We start from the raw sequence: 19,978 nt of genomic DNA on the forward strand, positions 1-19,978 counted from the left end.
GGGAGCACCAACAATCATGTTCTTGATGTGGTTAAAAGAGGCATCAATTTCTTCAGACCAAGAGAATTTAGAGCCTTTGCGAAGCAAAGAACGAAGGCGTTCAACAATCTGTGCGTAGCCTTTAACAAAACGGGCATAGTATTCTGCCAAACCCAAAAATGAACGGAGGGCATCCTTGTCCTTGGGAGGGGTGGCATGAGTGATAGCCTCGATGAGAGAGGACTTGGGTTTTATGCCTTCAGGAGTTAAGGTATGACCTAAGTATTCCAAGGATTGAGAGCCAAATTTGCATTTATCAGCTCTGACAGTCATGCCAGCTTCATTGAGCTTGCTCAAAACAGAAGACAGATTAGATAAATGGGAATTCCAATCAGGTGAAAAAACCAAAATGTCATCCTGATAGGCCTGTACTCCGGGAGTACACTCAAAAAGATGATCCATTATTTTTTGAAAAACACTAGCTGCACTAGCAAGTCCAAATGGAAGTTTTAAATATTTAAAAACACCAAATGGGGTTACAAAAGTGGTGAGATCTTGAGAAGACTCAGTGAGGGGAACTTGATGGTATGCTGAGCGTAAATCAATTAGGGAAAAATATTTTGCACCACCTAGGTTGGCGAGGAGGTCGTGAATTTTGGGAAGGGGATGGCAATCAACTAAAATATTTTTGTTTAACGTGCGTAAATCGGCACATAGCCTAACCTCACCACTCTTTTTGCGAACGATAACAATAGGCGAAACCCATTCGGAAGTCTGAAGGTGCAATGATACCATCCTTTTTAAGAGAAGTGAGTACAGATTTAAGCTCATCCCTGGCACTAATAGGGACAGGGCGAACTTTATGAACAATGGGTTGAGCAGAGGTTTTCAGCTTAATTTCATGTCGAAAGCCTTTGACAGTACCTGGTTGGTTGGAGAAAACTTTAGGGAATTTACCCAAGATTTGTTTAATGTCTGACTCATGATCATTAATGAGAAGACAATCCGGAACAAAAGGTGGAACAGGGGAATAACCCTCAGGAGGATCACCCACTCTAATGGGATCATCCGAACCAGGAACCAGGAAGATACCCATTTTGGCAAGATCTTGCCAGCCAATTATATTGCGACCCTTAATTGCAACATAAATCTTTGTAATAATAGATCTGCCAAAACACTCTAGTCTATAGTTAAAATACCAAGCATAATAATGTCAGATTCGCCAAATGCCTTAGGACTGAGGTCGGACTCAAACAAAGAAATAGAATTGTTCCATTTTTCATGAAAAAATACATCATTAAGAATGGTTATGGGAGATCCAGAGTCCGCCATTACAGTAACTTCAATGTTCCCAAACAGTGCAGAGCAGTATGGACCTTTAACTAATTTGGAAGCATCGATGAAATTGCAATGAATAGATACAACCATGTCTTGGAATTCATCAATGCAATCATCCAAATCAGGACATACAATATTATTAACAGAAGGTCTGGACGTCTTTTTGACGGATCTGCACATACCCTGGAAATGACCTAATTTTTTGCATAAAACACACCTTTTACCTGTAGCAGGGCAAGAGGGATTCTTGCCAATATGGGATTTAGAACCACACCTGTAACAATAAGGGGTAGGTTTTTTTTGTAATTGTCTAAAAGACCTATTCGTACTAATTAAATTAACAGAATTAGAATTATCAAATGAAGAAGTGTGAACAGGAGTATGAGGTTGATCTTTCTGAAGAGCATTGGATGTAGTAATGGATCTTTCTATGCTCTTGGCAATGTCGATAGTTTCTTGAAGTGTAGGTTTCTTGCAACTCAACAGGCGTTGCTGAATCTTTTTTGAAAAACAAGCGAAAACAAATTGATCTCGGATGTAAATGTCGGGATTGGATTCAAATTCGCAAGTGGATGCTAAGATTCTCAACTGAGCAATGTACTCTTCAATAGATTCGTCTTCTCGTTGTCTCCTTTTAAAGAAGTTATGTCTCTCAAGCATCTCATTAGGTTCTTCACCATAATGTCTTGCAAGGCGAGATAAAGCTTCCTTGTATTCATCCCAATGATCACCTGCATCACCTGCAGGGGCAGGGGACCTTGGAAGATTTTCAAAGACGTTCTGTGCAGCCACACCTAAGCAACCATACAAAATAGCAACTTTCCTTTCAGGAGTAAACTTAACTGCGTCAATCGCCACAATGTGATTGGCAAAAGCTCTAATCCACTGACGCCAAGGAATAGTTGGTTTGCCAGGAAGTTGCAAGAAAGGTGGAGGTTGAGCAAATTGTTGAGCAGAAGCCATTGGAAATAAGTTATAGTTAAATTTGACGAAATGATGTTAAAGAATTGGTTAAAAAATTAACATAAGCCAAATAAATGAAAATATATAAAATCCTGAGTATAACTGTGGAACATGAAGTATTGTAAGTACTGTAATTGTCAATGAAGTAAAGCGACTTGAATAAAATAATGAAAGTCGACATTCAATGAAAGTAAATAATAGTATGACGAAATACCAGTAATGTGGCTTTCAAATGATGAAGGAAGCGCTTAATTTTGTATTGTTGAAGGAAGTCAATTTCGCTGAAGCGCTTCCGTTAAACCGGCTCCGTGTAAATGAAGTGTAAAGCTGTAACTAGGCAACCAGATAACAAAATGGCCGCCGTGCGTGAGCGTGGTGACGTAGCATTGTTGTCAAAATTAGAACGAGGAGCGTCAAATGGACGTCAGTGTGGAGATGACTCACGCGCTGTTTGATGACGTGGTACTCACGTGATGGCAGATGACGTGGTACTCACGCGATGGTAGGCTCGAGACAGAGACGAAGACAGGCTCGAGACGAACAGCCAGTGAAATGGCAAAATTGGGATGAAATCCCTCCAGAAGAGAATGGATTGCAGCCAGCAAAGGAGCGCATGAGTAGAAAGTTGAAGATGAACTCCAAAGATGAGGCGAACGATGGGAGCAGAGTCGGCAGTCTCAGAAGGTTAGCCGAGTTTCTTCCTGGTGGGTGTTGAGAAGGTTCGGGACCCGCTCTTCGCCAATTGTAATGAGAGGCTCCAGGAAACGTTGTTATGGAAAAGTATCTTCTTTATTCATGTAATAGTAACACCCACAGGTTTGTGCTGCCGCTCGACTCCAGGACTCCGGGCAACTGACTAGCGTTGCTCAGAGTGCTAGAACCGAACGGAGCCATAGAACGGTATTACAAATGAAAACATGAAGTAATCCCTCGTGCTGTGTGCAGCACGAGGAAAGGTATATATTACAGCAGCTAAAGCAGCAGAGCAGAAGTGGACACTTCCCTTGGTCTTTCTGTGCCATTAGAAAAAGAGAGTCCTGTTCCTTCTCAGCCTGCCCCGCCCCGTCCTAGAACGCTATTTCTGCCGTCCTGAGACGCATGTTCAAAACACAAAAAAGTAGGGGAACGTTATCTAAGGAGTGTAAAGAAGTAGAGGCACGCCGTGCCCTGCAGATCTCGACCACTGACTTCCCTACAGTACGGGTAGTAATAAATTGTCCACCCGGTCCAACAAACTTGTATTGAAGCCTTCGTTTGACGTGTTTTTACAATCCCTGTGTGTCGTTGTGGGAGATGGGGGTGGTGTTGGGTCACTTTTACAGCGCACACACAACACGTTTGTTTTTAAAGCTTTTCGTGCTTGTTTTTTCATCGGTCAGGCAGCCCTGAGGAGGAGTAGAGAGCTGACACAGGAGGGTAGAGTGTCTCCGCCGAAGCATGCGCAGTCAGACGTCGGCTCACAGGATGAGACTGGCATCGCGTTAATCAGCGGCAAAGCCCGCAGCGCCCCCTAGGTTTAGACCCGCCAACCCTAGAGCTGTGCGGCCGGGGTCTTGGCTGGCTAAGAAGAGATACCCTCAACACTAGGGGAATACGAGCAGGACGTCGCCGGGCCAGGAGAGCTGCGGTGCACTGAAGAGTCAGGGCTCCAGGTGAGTAGCGGACGGGGCCCAGTCGTCGCTCCCGGCGATGGAGGCATCAGAGAGGAGGGGTCTGGGGCTGTCACTATGGGAGGTTGACTAAGCGAAGGCGGTAGTTCTCAAAGGCAGGCTGCTTGCTCTTTATTTACATTGTCTGCAACAACTCCTCTCAGCAGTTGTAGCACCTGGTCACTTGCAAAGAATAGATGAATACAGTGGTTTTTGCATTCGCTTTTTATATGATGGAGGGCCAGGTCTCTCACTTACTTCACAAAATCCTATTGTCCCCATAGCATGGCAAGGATTGTATCACTATCCTCTTCCGCCCCACGACCCGTAGAGTTTCCTAAAGCCCCACTTTCAGTGGGCATGAGTCCCTTAGAGCCCCGTACCCTAATTCACTACACACCAGGGTTCGTGATCAGAGCATCTGGAACTTCGCAGTCACCCGGTGGGGGGCGCGATGCCTCACACCTTCCCAGTGGAGCCTTTCGTGTTCACTGTTCTGATTACTAAATACCCACTCGATTACAGTTAGCCCCTGTCCTACACACAGCAGAGCGAGTAGAACCACATAGTAACTCCTGTACCACTATGAGAGTCCTCCAATTGCTGCCAGTTCCATTAGTGCAACCTTTTGCCCTTCATAATCCCATTGCACGTTGTTTTCTCTACTTTGTGACTCATGTTCTCATCAAAGCACTAACGAACTCTTCAAATTTCTACTCCCTTCAGAGTTCGAATACAATCTGACCCTATAGTATCAACTGGACATCCACATAACCCCTTCAAATTGTCCGTGCCCCTGTAATCACTAGTAGAATTCACTGTCACATTGACCACGTTGCAGGCTCAGTTCAATCTTATATTTTCCTCTCCCCCCCACTGCACAATTGCACGTCAAACCCTTTCTCTTGCACCTAATAGTGTACCCTGAAACAGTGTCACCACTCACCATCAACGAATGCTCCCACTTTTAGGTAACTAATGCCTCCTGCACTACACTCTCTTAGTGTGACCTCTCCCACTGTTGGCCACAATACAGGAACATATGCGACCACAGTATGCACGTACAGTAGGTGAGACCGAATTGAAATGTGCGTAGATTCTGTGGTTTTTCAGAGGCTCGCCTCTGGTGATCATTTAGTATCAAAAGGGTTAAATGGCATGCTGTTGTCAGTACCCGTATAATCTCAATTATTCCAGTGGATGAATAAATACCCTAAACATTAATTATCAAGTATCTCTAGGAGCGGTGTTTAATTATTCGTAGCCAGTGCAGCAGTAAAGCTTCCACAAATATAAAAAAATACTTGACGTTGTTTCATATCTGTACGTTGGGTATTGTGGTCTCAGTTTCCTGCTTGTGCTTTTATGTTACAAAGCTTCTCCTTATTTCATGTGTATATATATATGAATAACAACACTCTAATTTAATCGGCTCTTGTACGAGAACACCAGTCATCAAGAAGCATTCAGGCCCTCATCAGGAATAGCTCGGTAATTGGTGTGATGTTTATTGTGCTTTATAAGATGCGACTACACTGAGCAAAAAATATAACTCAGGAGTTTTTGGAGAATATCTTTCAGATTTAGGTTTTTACTGCACCAAACTCTGCATGTTCTTGTAAATACTGGACATTTTCTCCCCATAAATATCGGCAGGTTTGACCTCTTGATATTTCTCCAGAAACTCGTAATTACCATATGTGCTGTAACAGAAGTTACTGCACACATCGCAGTTAAATGGGTCCCTCTTAATAAGGGTCTTATAGCCTCATTACAAGTGCCCTGTTTTATTCTGCTATATAGAGTAACGTCTGCACTGAGCAAAATGTATTTATTTTATCGTACCTGCTAAATTATGGGTGTGAAAAACTCTGCATCCCCCGAATACATTTCTTCACGTCAAGCCTGCTGAAAGTTACCAGGGAAATATACCGAGAACATTCTGAGACATGTATACTTTGGTGCAGTAAGCCCCAAAATCTGCATGTTGTGCAGCATGTTTCAGACAAATCTTGTAATTGGCGATAATTCTCGTTCATGTTTAAAATAAAAAAAACTCAATGCTGGATTTTAAATGTGGATTGATTATTGCGTTGGACACCAGGGCACTTGTAATGGGGTCCTAAGATGAACATATCCACTCCTACAATTGCCTATGATTCGAAATGAAGCAATTTAAGAGTGTTATACCTCAATTCTTTAGGTCTTTTACTAGAATAACACTTCCCTTTCTTTGCATGTACATCTGTTTTTAGTGTTGCTCACTTTGCGACTTTGATAAAAATTTCATTTTTTAAGTGATGTAATTTCAGGGCAGGGTATGTCTCATTGGCTGCTTATTTAAACTACAACTGGTGAAATTGCATGATTACATATATACAAGAGGAGTGTATGCCTACTAGCATTTTGCAAAGAAGAACGATTGAAGGGAAACTGGAAACGTCCAATGAAGGTAGGAGTTTATTTTATTGAAAGATGTTCCCAAGCAGCCAGAGCTCCTTAGGTCACACAAGTATCCCAGCTGACTGAAAACCTGAACATTCTAACCTGCACTCCCAGTGGTTCCAAGAGTTCCATGGATCATCTAACAGTTCTTAAGTAATAGGGGTCAGCTGGGGACATAACAACTATTGTTTAATAACATATAAACAATATGAGAGTTTACATAAGCTAAAATAATATAACCAAAGTGAGATCACTAGGATTTTGCATTTTGGCAAAGATAGATTATAATGGCTGGCCACACACCTGTCACTCGCCCCTTGTTTGCAACATTGATCTGCGGCTGTTACATTAGTTTGCTCCCATTGCTCCTCACATTGAGAATGACTGCATTTTTCAGGTCGCATAGAAAAAGGTCCTTAAGGTATCCAGTAGAAACTGAGCAGCTTTGAGCCAAAGGGATTTCTGCCTTTGCCAAGCCAAAAGTACTAGGTCTTGTCATAATTATTACTTCTTTGTAAGTTGAAGCATTATTCTCTGAGCGAAAACAATGCGTGAATAACGATGCATTCAGCAGTAGAGTTTCGTGTTTTAGTCCAAGGGTCTGATTATGAGTGGGTCGAAGTTTTGTGCCACCTGCACAAAACCCCTGTGCAGAATTTATCGCACCTGGTTATCGGATGTGATAAATTCATCACCCAGTATTACATTTTGATAGGTTAAACCTGCTGGAGTTGAACAGAGGAAAATTGTACAATATTTAGTTTGACATGCACATTTTGATGTGGTAAGCACCAATATCCACAGGATTTCCCCAAAACACAGAATCGATGCAATTTAGGAACTCCTGAGGCCTGATTCTTAGAGGGTCGGGGTTTTCCAATCCCTGTGCAAAGATATGAGATGCCGTTAAGTTCTCACCATTTGTTACATTTATGCAGGCTTAACCTACTGTAATTTAAAAGGATAACGTAGTAAAGGTTTTACTGTACTATTGTTTTTTTGGTATGTAAAAGATCAAAATCTGCATGCATTTTCCCCAAAATGTGCAATTTATCACATGTGATACATTTGGGCTCTAGTTTGTCAGATATAGTGTGTGACAAAATGCAATTTCTTTGCAACACAGGGCCTCACAAGGAAAGTGGAGCTCTAGATTTAACACTTTTAAGAGAGCTCTCTCCCCCTTTGTTTGGCCTCCCTAGTCCGTTTAAGTAGCTGCTGGTGCGCCCAGTTAGCTTCTTTAAATAAGGTAGACGATTATCTGGGTTTTTAGTGTGTTTCTGATCGTGTGCTTTCTTTTTTCTTCACAAAACAACTTTTAGATTTTACAGAACTCGCTCGGTACAAAGTAAACATAATATAATCAAGCTGCATTGAATTAGACCCTCAAAATATCCGCAGGGGCATATCATCCTTAAAACAGTCAACAGAAATGCAATAAAAGTTTAAAGAGTCTACTGCACAAAGTACATTTCTCGAGCAGTGATCCGGTGTTGCCAGCTAAATATGGGTTACCTATATGGAAGATCATGCCAACATGTTCCAAAAACGCACACTCCTCAACTTTCCAATCCTCAGTTTTAAAGGTGTTGAAGTAGTGTTGCGCTTGAAACATTTTTGGCCATACAACTAATGAGCTGCTCCTTGAGTTGGGCAACCATATTCTGCCATAGTTGTATTCAGCAGAACGGCAGGGAAACGTTGGTCACGTGCACTGGTTTAGATCCGGTTGAAACTTGTCGTTTCAGTGCATGGGTTTGTTTCAGCACTCCTATCATTTTTCGACAGGGTAAGTGTAGTAAAGTAGTTCGAGTTTTTCCCTTTGCAGTTTTTTATTTCTAACACTTTAGTAATGTGCGAATGGGGGTGGAATTAATAGCATGTAATTTTACTTGTCACATTGTGGTCATTTTTGATATTTTTTTCATTTGCTGAAATTGCGTTGCATAGGTGTACACAGAGCCAGCTTGTGATGACAGTTTCATATGGTTTTCAACACTATAACATGGCGTTTTGGTTGGCCACGATTTACGAGAGGTGTTTGACAGCATTATATGTTTAAGTTTGTGAACATATGTCAGTCTCATACTAGCTTTGTTTTGTCAGGGTTCACTGAAATTGTTTGGTACAGTGGGTTCGCGCATAGGGATTTAAATTGTTTTTATGTTTTGGGGATTTAAGTTTGATACATCCTCTTTGGTGTTGTCAAGTTTTGGATGTACCATCAGTGTATTAGCACTTGGCTACAAGGTATATATGGTTCTTTGCTGAGAATTTGAATATATGTGTATTCATCAGTTTTTTTCTAGATTACAGTTGTGCCCCCCTGATGAAGCTCAAAGTTGCCTAAAATGCATTGGGACCCTGTTCATGTGAATATAGTGTGAAAGAGTTATGCTTTTCACATCTCTTACAAGGATGTAGCAGTACAATTCGTTTTTGAAAGAATTCCACAAAGGTTGATTGATTATATGATTTTGTTTTTTTGAAAAACAAATATACACATCGATGAATAAAACAAGCATTTGCAATGCAATAGGTCTCACATTAGGAAAGTTTGAGCTATTGGTATTTTAAATGACACATTTTTTATTTATGTTTTGTTTTTGAAAATAGCGAAATTAATAGCGTAGTCATTTACAATGCCAATAGTTATAACTTTCACCAATGTGACACCGATAGCATTTGTAATGCAATATGTGTTGTATTTACGTGACTTACATGTATTGATATTACAAATAACAATGGCTTTTAATTTTTCTAATTAATTAATACTTAAATAAAAGTTATTGTAATTTCTAATGGCAATAGCTTAAACTTTTGTAAATAACTTTTGTGAAGATTATGTTCAGTGTATTTTATTGTGACGAAAATCCAATAACAGAAGTGAAATATTAACATTTTTTTGTTACATTTGTAATAAAGCTTGAAACATTGAGAGAACATATTTGAACCAGTTGTTGTTGAATGGTTGTACAGATTGATGCTGTGGTGGCGCTGAGTGATGTTGTGATGGCGAACGAGTGATGCTGTGGCGTTCAGTGATGCTGTGGTAGCGCATAGTGATGTTGTGGTGCCGAGTGATGCTGTATGCTATGTTTTGTTTTGCTTTCCTATGTTTTGTTTTGTTATGCTATGCTATGTTTTGCTATCCTATGCTTTTGATTTGTTATGCTATGCTATGCTGTGTTTTGTTATGCTATGCTATGTTTTGTTATGCTATGCTATGTTTTGCTATGCTATGTTTTGCTATTCTATGCTTTGCTATGTTGTGTTTTATTATGCTATGCTTTGTTTTGCTATGTTATGTTTTGTTATGCTATGCTATGCTTTGTTGTGTTTGGTATGCTATGCTTTGCTATGCTATTATATGTTTTGCTATGCTATGTTTTGTTGTGTTTTGTTAAGCTATGCTATGTTTTGTTGTGTTTTGCTATGTTTTGTTATGCTGTGTTGTGTTTTGTTATGCTATGTTTTGTTATGTTATGCTATGTTTTGTTATGCTATGTTAAGTTTTGCTATCCTATGCTTTGATTTGCTATGCTATGGTATGCTATGTTTTGTTGTGTTTTGTTATGCTATGCTATGTTTTGTTGTTTTGTTATGCTATGTTTTGTTATGTTATGCTATGTTCTGTTATGTTGTGCTATGTTTTGTTCTGCTATGTTTTGTTGTGTTTTGTTATGCTATGCCATGCTTTGTTTTGCTATGCTATGCTATGATTTGTTGTGTTTTGCTATGCTATGTTTTGCTATCCTATGCTTTTTTGTTGTTATGCTATGCTGTGTATTGTTAATCTGTGCTTTGTTTTGTTATGCTATGCTGGTGAGGGTGTGTGAGGGTGAGTGAGAGTGAGGGTGAGTGAGAGTGAGGGCGTGTGTGAGTGAGAGGGTTGTGAGGGGGTGTGAGGGTGAGTGAGGGTGTGTGTGGGTGGGTGAGGGGGTGTGAGGGGGTGAGGGTGGGTGAGGGTGTGTGAGGGTGAGTGAGGGTGTGTGAGGATGAGCGGGGGTGTGAGGGTGAGAGGGTGAGGGGGAGGGGGAGAAAGACATGTTTGCAGGGCAGAGAAGGATTTGTAGCAGACCTCTTAATGGGAGAGAAAGAGGCCGAGCATTTGACCGGGGATCAGAGCAGCTGTCCGCCCTCAAACATGCATCTCTGGGTCTGGAAATGCTGCTGTCTCCGATTCAGACGTTCCCTGCAGATCGCCACTGTAATTGGGCAAATATTTACTCAAATGGCTGTCCTATTTGAGCTGTTTTCCAAGGGTCAGCTCGCAAATGTAGTCTTTGCGAATTACAGTTTAGGAGCCCACACAGCCCCCAATAACTAAACAATTTTAACGCATGCCTATGGACATTTTAAATGTTAAAAATAGGGACGATGATGGCTTAAAGGGATACAAGCATATTAAGCCACAGATAAAATAAAGCACGGTCACTAGACACACATAGTAAAAGACTAGGGGAGCTGCCAGCAAAACAAGCATTGGAAATGCAATAGGTCTCGCAGTAGGAAAGTTTGAGCTATAGGTGTTATTTATTTTTTTGTTTTTTATTTATGTGTTGTTTTTTCTAAATAGCTAAATTAATAGCTTTCTTCTTTACAAAGCCAATAGTTATAATTTTTGTAAATGTGACACCTCTAGCATTTGTAAAGCAACATGTTTTGTATTAACGGGACTTATATGTGACTTATATGTATTGATATAAAAAAAATCAATGGCTTTAAAAAACAATTAATAATTAATACGTAAATAAAATGGATTTTATTTTATATTGCCAATAGCTTAAAGTTTATTAAATATATTTAGTGAAGATGCTGTGGTTGCGCTGAGTGAGGGTGAGGGTGAGTGAGGGGTTGAGGGTGAGTGAGGGGTTGAGGGGTTGAGGGTGAGTGAGGGTGAGTGAGGGTGAGTGAGGGTGAGTGAGGGTGAGTGAGTGGGTGAGGGTGAGTGAGTGAGGGTGAGGGGGTGAGGGGTTGAGGGTGAGTGAGGGTGAGGGGGTGAGGGGTTGAGGGTGAGTGAGGGTGAGGGTGAGGGGTTGAGGGTGAGTGAGGGTGAGGTGTTGAGGGTGAGTGAGGGTGAGGGTGAGGGGTTGAGGGTGAGTGAGGGTGAGGTGTTGAGGGTGAGTGAGGGTGAGGGTGAGTGAGGGTGAGGTGTTGAGGGTGAGTGAGGGTGAGGGGTTGAGGGTGAGTGAGGGTGAGGGTGAGGGGTTGAGGGTGGGTGAGGGTGAGGGTGAGGGGTTGAGGGTGGGTGAGGGTGAGGGAGGGTGAGGGGTTGAGGGTGAGTGAGGGTGAGTGAGGGTGAGGGGTTGAGGGTGAGTGAGGGTGAGTGAGGGTGAGGGGTTGAGGGTGAGTGAGGGTGAGGGTGAGTGAGGGTGAGTGAGGGTGAGGCTGAGGGGTTGAGGGTGAGTGAGGGTGAGTGAGAGTGAGGGTGAGGCTGAGGGGTTGAGGGTGAGTGAGGGTGAGTGAGAGTGAGGGTGAGGCTGAGGGGTTGAGGGTGAGTGAGGGGTTGAGGGTGAGGGGTTGAGGGTGAGGGGTTGAGGGTGAGTGAGGGTGAGGGGTTGAGGGTGAGGGGTTGAGGGTGAGTGAGAGTGAGGGTGAGTGAGGGTGGGTGAGGGTGAGTGAGGGTGAGTGAGGGTGGGTGGGTGAGTGAGGGTGAGTGAGGGTGAGGCTGAGGGGTTGAGGGTGAGTGAGGGTGAGTGAGAGTGAGGGTGAGGCTGAGGGGTTGAGGGTGAGTGAGGGTGAGTGAGAGTGAGGGTGAGGCTGAGGGGTTGAGGGTGAGTGAGGGTGAGTGAGGGGTTGAGGGTGAGGGGTTGAGGGTGAGGGGTTGAGGGTGAGTGAGGGTGAGGGGTTGAGGGTGAGGGGTTGAGGGTGAGTGAGAGTGAGGGTGAGTGAGGGTGGGTGAGGGTGAGTGAGGGTGAGTGAGGGTGGGTGGGTGAGTGAGGGTGAGTGAGGGTGAAGGGTTGAGGGTGAGTGAGGGTGAGGGTGAGTGAGGGTGGGTGAGGGGTTGAGGGTGAGTGAGGGTGAGGGTGAGTGAGGGTGAGGGTGAGGGGTTGAGGGTGAGTGAGGGTGAGGGGTTGAGGGTGAGTGAGGGTGAGGGGTTGAGGGTGAGTGAGGGTGTTGGCTATTGTGCGCCGGGGTTTACACTACTTCAGTTAGGGCCGCACACTGCATGTCAGAGAAGAGAGAGAAGGGGAAGGGGGAGGAGAAATGCGACACGGCGGGCAGGGGAGGGGGCTGTGTTATCTCAGCAGAGTCGAATCAACAAACGGAACAGTGCACCGCCGTTAACATTGTAGAAGTGGACATCCAGAAAAAATACAGGGATGGTTGGAAAAGGTTAATTATCTCGTAGCCCACACGCTGGAGTCAGAGCAAAGTCTTCAATGTTTATCCAGGCGTACTTGACATTAACATACCGTATGATGTTTAATATCCGCTCCCCTTTTTAAAAAAAAATTCAGCCACAAAACAGCACATGGCGCTTATGATATATCAGTGGGTTGGAAACCTTACCGGCGCGCTGGAGCGCCGCTGCGGCGCGCAGCGAAGCACTTGCCCCACTAGGTTTGGGGGAGAGATTGAAGCATTGGACAAGCTGTCAAAGATGCATTTTGGGAATGCTACAAAACGCGCAATTACCCAGCAGCTCACGGCTGCCAAGAGGCACTTCCGGAACTGAGCTCTGAAATGGGTTGGGGAATGAGAGGGGGTGAGGGGAGGGAGAGAGAGTGGGATTCGAAAGACAAAAGGGGGAGAAAAGACAGGGTAAGGGAAAAGAATAGGAGGAGAGGAGGGGAGAAAGAGACGAAAAGCGAGTGAATAAAAGGGTTTTTTTGTGACAAAGAGGGAAAGTGGTAGTAAAAGGAAGGAGGGGGGAATTTAAAGGGAGCGACAGGAGAGGGAAAGGAGGGGTGAAAGGCAAATGGTGTACACGGTTTAAGGAGGATGGATTTGTTGCAAACTACAGTGGGAAGGAGGGGAGCCCGCAGAAGAGTATGATGAGAGAAGAAATATGTCAAACAGCACAAAATGAAGGAGTCCAGAGTGGAGTGGTAAAGGAGAATAGAAAGGGAGAGTGGGCAGGGGAGGGGGCGGAGCGGGGAGAGGGAACAGACGGAGCGAAGGCAGATAAGGGGAGGGGGGAGGAGAAATGCGACACGGCGGGCAGGGGAGGGGGCGGAGCGGGGAGAGGGAACAGACGGAGGGAAGGCAGATAAGGGGAGGGGGGAGGAGAAATGCGACACGGCGGGCAGGGGAGGGGGCGGAGCGGGGGCCTACGTGTGTGATTAAAAAAAGATCAGAATAAACCATGTTTGTGGGCTGGGTCTGCATGGCGATGTTGAAAGCTTAATTTGCTGTGTTTAATTTGGGGTTGAAAGCAATGTGGGAAAGAGGAGAGGAAGTGAGCAGGCAGACACAGAAGCCAAACAGTCTGTGTAGCTGCCTTTAAAAGAGTGGCGGAAATGTCTGGGGGTCTCGAGGAGCCCCTGCAGGATGAGGTAAAGGTGTTTATCAAAGAGGCATTGAAAGGGTTAGCTCACCCCAGTAGGCAGTTGTCTGTCCTTGAGAGACATTTCAAAGGCATGTGCGGGCAGACCTGGACTCTGTGAGGGCTCATGGAAGGGCTGGATGTTTACACCAAGAGGCTCACTGAGGTCATCAAAGTGTTGCCGCCAAAGTGATTGCGGGCGCTTAATGAGATGTATACCTCTCGGGTGGCCTTTGGTGGAGGGGGCTGGTCTGTACTCCTGCAGTCTGACTGGCGAGCGGCAGAAAGAAAATACTGCTTTTGTATGCGTTCGTTTGGAACGGCTTGGCTTCCATGTTAATTTGTAGTGGGTAAGGCAGTGGCACTCGGAGCCCTGACTGGCTATATTGTGTGCATTTGGGTGGACCTGCGCCGGTTACCAGTCTTTGCACTGGTGGGGACGAGCTGCTCCTTTGACTGGTTTTCGAAGCACTTGTTCACAAGTGGGACTGTCGAACCTAATGTTTAGTACGTTTCGCAGTTGGTGTGCTTATAGGACGATATTCCTCAAGAAGACCTGGACATATGGAGGCTAAGAAGTGACGCAAGAGACTGCATGTTTTGCAGTCCCGTCAGCAAGATAACGCAGTCACAGATCCTGGGTCAAAAATAATACTTATGTTTTCGCTTGTAATATTGTATGCAGCGTTTTTTTGTTTTTTTACATACTAGCAAGTTGTTACTCTTCAAGAAACTGAGGATGCAAATGACTAAATACAAATATAAACAAGGCAGGCGGCTGGGGGGAGGAGAAATGCGACGCGACCAGGCAGGGGAGGGGGCGGAGCGGGGCTGTGGGAGGAGTGCGGGAACAGACGGCGAGGGGAGGAGAGTAGGAGGAGGAGAGTAGGGGAGGCACGGCCTAGCGGCCGTGCAATCAAGAAGTGAGGGGGCGGGAGAGTAGGCAAGGCAGGCGGCTGGGGGCATGTGCACGCGCTTTTAAGCTCAATGCGCATGCGCATTGAGCTTAAAAGTCACGGGCACTGCAAGGAATCGCCACGATTCCTTGCAAGTTGGACAAAGAGTGGATAAGCCCCCATAGTCTCGCTTGCTCGATGCGCATGCGCATCGACAGGCGAGACCTAAAAATTGTTAGGGGAATCAAAGTCGGCGACTTGTTATTCACGGAGTCAGCAACCAAGCAGGAATTACAAGGTCCCGGTAAATAATGGCCAACTAAAGTGGTCACGAAGCATGAAAAAAAGGATTTAAAATAACACAATTAAAGTTCCAAAAGACCGCAAAAATGAGAACAAGGGAATGATCCAATGAGACCGCTGGAACGACGTTGGGTGCGGCGGGAGGGGGCGGGGGAGGGTGTGCTACGGAATGAGTCCTTGACTCGTGCTACAAAGGTGAGGTGAGAGGAATGCAATACTGAGGGAAGGCGCGTACTGCGAACACTAAATCCTAAAGGAACCTGGCACTGTGACCAATGTCTGTTCGAAAATAGTTAAAGGAAAGCACATGTATAACAGCAACAGTAACAACACATTAAACATTTTGATTTTCGTGGTTCGGGCTGTGGTAATGCTCTCCTTGCTAGTGAGGAGGACCAGAAGCTTTGGAGGGGCAGGGGGCGTGCTGGGGGCAGGCGGCGTGACAGCAAAGCTGTTAAGCTGTCGGGGGGGCCACTGCCGGGAGAAGTGTTTATCCAGCGTGAACTTTGTACTGGCATGCAGCAGGTTAGATTAAAGCCCGAGGGTCGCCGCAGGAAATAGGGTGAACTCTTACAGGAAAACAAGCAGGGGGCCGGGGAGGAGGGTTCCGTGCGTGAAGGAGCCTGGCCAGAGGTGTTTGGTTAAACATGAGATTTTCTTTCTCATCCAGGAAACAAACACGGAGGTGTGAAACTTCCGATGTTTGTCCTGAGACGCACACAGCTGTGTGAAGTGCCTTCTGTGCCTTTGAAGCACATTTACCTTTGAAGCAGATTTACAGTGAAGTGTGCAACCCGAAGCCTGACTTTCATGTGCACACGCTTTTTATGTCAATGCGCTTGCGCATTGAGCTTGCTTTTCACGGGCACTGCATGGAATCGCCCGATGGTTAAGCTCTGGATAAGCCCCTATATTCTCGCAAGCTCAATGTGCAAGCGCATTGACAGGCGAGACCTAAAAAGCTTTAAGCATGTTTCAAAGTGGTTGTTTTGAATTATGCTACGTTTCGATAAAGGCTTGGAATAGTCTTATGAGTTCATGGTGGGACATACTTTAACACAGGGAGAAACTAATGAATTACCTACATGGTAAGCTATAGTGGCATTCCTCCACCCACAAGGCACAAGAAATAATATGTGCCACCATGTGTAGGATGGGTCACTGAGACTTCGAGGAGGGATAACATTAAAAAAACGCAGTGAGAATGGGTAGTTGCATACCCAGAAGGTATTTTAAAGCAGAACCGAATCTGGATAGACTTCAGAAGGAGAATGGCAACTTTGGTCATTATGAAAGGTGAATGGGGTAAGTGAGATGATGCTGTGGGGGGATCTAGGTTTACAGTGAGAACATTGGTGGCATAAGGTTAGGTATAAGGGTTGTGAATGAGACTGTGCTAGAACCACTCTTCAGAGGCCCATGGGCTAAGCATGAATTACTGGGCCTAACTGTGGTGAATGAGAGCATTTATTCCTGACGTCACAGGGCCCAGAATACTATGGGCTCTGAGCAACTGGGCCAAATAACCCTCCAGCACTTGACTCTCATTGGTAGTGCGGGTCGAGCAGTCTGAGGCTTCTCGGGGAAGAGGTAGGTGCCAGGTGAGACAGACTCGCAACACATCCAAGATCCCCAATAAATGATTCTTCAGTCAAATATTTGCTTTCACGCAAGAAGGAGTATTTCTCTGCTAACACAAAGTTCAATACAACACACTGCAAACAATGTACACGCCTTCTTGAGGCAAGCCCAGTAGCGTTACCCAGGTCAGATTTCCAGTACTGCTTCCCTGTTCGAGGCTGATGGTTATTCTACATTCACTTGTGGCAACATCCAATCTAGGCCTTGTTAAGGTGTTCTAGTCTCAGAAGTTCAGAAGTGGCTGTTGAGTAAGAATCCAGAGTCTCTATGCTGGAGCGTTGATATTCAGAGCAAGTTTCTCAGGGCCCAGCAGCCTGTTTGTCAGTTTTACCCACTCTTGTGAAGTGGAGGTTCAGAGTGTTTGGGCACCAGGCTGTGCCAGATGGTGGGAAATTGTGGTCATGTCAGACATTATCCACAACACTGCCCCCAATGCAGAACGTCTTTACTGGGATCCGAGGGTAGGTCTCCTATGCTCTCAGTTGGGGGAGTTGAGGTGGTTCTGACTCTACTTGGGTTACAGCTCACGATCTATTCTCAGTGCCCTCACCTGCCATACTGGGGCCAAGAGCAGCATAAATAAGGCGACAGCCCTCTACAGGTCTCGGCACAGTATCCGGTACCAGCCCGCAGTTTCTCACAGCGTAGCCCCAAGGGCTGTAACCCTTATTCTTCACTATGGTCCTGACTTGACAAGGGGGTTGTGCATGGACTTTGAAATGCAGGTCGGCACCCTGATTGGTGTGGTGGTTCCAACGAAGTATAATCTCACACTCTGCTCCTGGGATTCGTGCAGATGGATCCCTACTCGACCTGAATCATCCACAGTGCCCACTGGTCTTGGGTCAGGCAGAAGTTGGTGCTATAGGGGTGTTTTCTTGATCCTCCTGGGCAATTTCTCCTCTCCCAGCATGGGAGACTGCCAGACCTTTAGTCCCATTTCCTGGTGACAACAGGCAGAACTCATGCTAAGCTTCTCCACATTATGCAGCTTCAGTTTGACAATTTGAGAGTCTAAAGCAATCCTTTTATATAATTCGTTTCCAGACAAGCTTATGATTTAGAATCCCTGTATTTGAAGTTCGTGTTCTTGGGGTTTCTCAGTTTGATGTGCCCACTCCTTTGTTGTATTCTTTGCCCAGAGAGCAGCTTATCACCGCAGGACAGTCTCCAATCTTGATAGGGCCAAAATAAAGGACAAGGAAGTGACTAGAGATTCATATCTGGATCTCGTCCGTGATATGTGCTTCAAAAGGTCCTAGCACGACTCTTTATGAGTCTTTTATCAGCCCCATTTCCAAATCAGAATCATGAACATCATTAAACTATTATAGCACTAACCCATTTCTAAGGCAGTGGAAATCTTGCTTTAGGTTCCACAGCCACAACATTGTCCGGAGATTCAAAACGCAATATGAAACCAGTTCAAACACTGACAGATACACTAGTGTTCTAGCAAGCCTACATCGGAACTTCCAGCACAAGTGTCCTTCAGAATAGTACTGAACACGAAGCAAGTTTTATTCACATAAAATAACCAATAACCGCACAGTGTCCTGTGCCCTCTGAAGAATGCGGAGATAGAAGGCACTTTGGGCGACATTGATTGGGAGGGCTAATGAACAGGAACAAAATGAACAGAACACAAAAAGCAGCATCAATTTTAATAAAATTGTGTCGCTGCAGAAATGTGGCTTTGCTAAACTACATTAATGAACTCACTTGTAAACCTCTAAATATAATTGTTTCAATTTCAGCATTATCAATCCATTAGTTACAACTATATTCACTATAAAATCATTATTATTAAAAAAAATGTCACCCAAAATGACACATTTGAAAATGCTTCCGTAGCCCCCCTCTGATTATTTTTAAATAATCACTTAAAACTCATTAATAAACGTTATTAATCATCCAGACGTTAGTAGACTTCATCATACTTGGTGTCTTCATGAGTTTTCCTCTACAATCTTTAACTGGTTGTAAACATGATCCTTTAAACTTTGCAATTCCATTTCAGTTGATCTTTTCCTTTTCTTCAACCTGTTTTCACCTTTATCTTAATTTCTGGTTCTACTAATAACATACACATAAAATCTTAGCAAAAGTAATAGAACAAACAAATAATTTCCTCTTTTCCTGCTCCATTCTCACACTAGGATGTAAACCTGACAATCTAAATGCCTATTCTTTCTTAATCTGTTCAGTGCAATTTTCTGTTCTTATCAGTTTCTCACAACCTTTACTCCTTTCTCATTGTATTCTCTAATAGAAGTATGCTCTTCTCTACTCAAAACACACCCTAACCTCGAACAGTGTTAGTATCAGACATCAGAAATGTACCATATTTAATTTCTTGATTATTGGCAAATCTTCTAAAGACACATTAAAATCAGCCAAAAGAAATTAATCTTGATTAAAAACCGCAACGTACACATTACAAGACAAAGAATAGGAAATAGGCATCTGTACGGAAGTAGAGCCCTCTCCAGCGGACCTAAGAAGATGAGCGCAAATGTAGCACCCACTAACCTTTATTTTATCTAAATTTTTTCTAATCATTTTAGAATGCTCACTATCCTTAAATCCACTAACTAAATATTCTCTATGCACAGGTACATCATGTTTTAGCTCATTTCTATTAGTGATTTCAACATGAGCATTATCAATATTATCTGAAACATATCCCTGTTTTATCACCTCTTCATGCTTGGCCATCTTGTTTTTCAATTCTTGTTTTAATTGAGTTATACACTCGTTTTGTTCTTCCTTGCTCCATTGCTCATTGATTTTTTTGATTTGCTCCATAATTGCATTTCTTCCAATTTCCTCATAGTTCTATGTATGTTTATCATGTTCATGGAGCTCTGGTTGGTCATTTCTACCCATTCCTTAATTAGTGCTGGGTGGGGGTTCTCCACGCTGGGTGTGATATTTATACGTAGTTCACGAGGGACCCTGCCCACTCCAATGTATGTTTTAAGGGACACTGCGTCCTACCATGTCGATACTTCAAATTTCGATAGTTTTCAAGTTTATAAAGTAAATTTTGTAAATGTCTACTGCCATCCAGCCCTGTGACTCCTTTACTCGTGCTTGCTGGTTAGACAGTGTCCCACAAAAAAGCGCATCAGCCGGTTTATGCCTTGCTGCTTGCTGGACAGAACCAGAGCTTGGGTTGCGATTGTTAGGTCATTGGGGTGTATGAACGGTTTGATTTTGTTGATGAGTTTTAGGCTGTAGAGGGCTACTTTTGCTGTGGAGCTTATGTG

At 44.1% G+C, this 19,978-nt stretch overlaps 1 protein-coding gene across 4 annotated transcripts in view; it reads left to right on the plus strand.

The window, feature by feature from the left end:
- Nucleotides 1-2,928: 2,928 nt before the first annotated feature.
- Nucleotides 2,929-19,978, plus strand: part of NCOA6 (nuclear receptor coactivator 6) — a 410,255-nt gene continuing 393,205 nt past the window's right edge. For 3 of the 4 annotated variants that reach the window (XM_078652165.1, XM_078652167.1, XM_078652168.1), the window contains exon 1: nucleotides 3,726-3,932. The gene's annotated coding sequence lies outside the window, so the exon portion shown is untranslated. Of the gene's footprint in view, nucleotides 2,965-3,725; nucleotides 3,933-19,978 lie in introns of those variants that run through there. The other variant, XM_078652166.1, reaches the window with a different exon arrangement.

This window comes from Lissotriton helveticus, chromosome 7, assembly GCF_964261635.1.
Source record: "Lissotriton helveticus chromosome 7, aLisHel1.1, whole genome shotgun sequence".
Classification (NCBI taxonomy): Eukaryota; Metazoa; Chordata; class Amphibia; order Caudata; family Salamandridae; genus Lissotriton; species Lissotriton helveticus.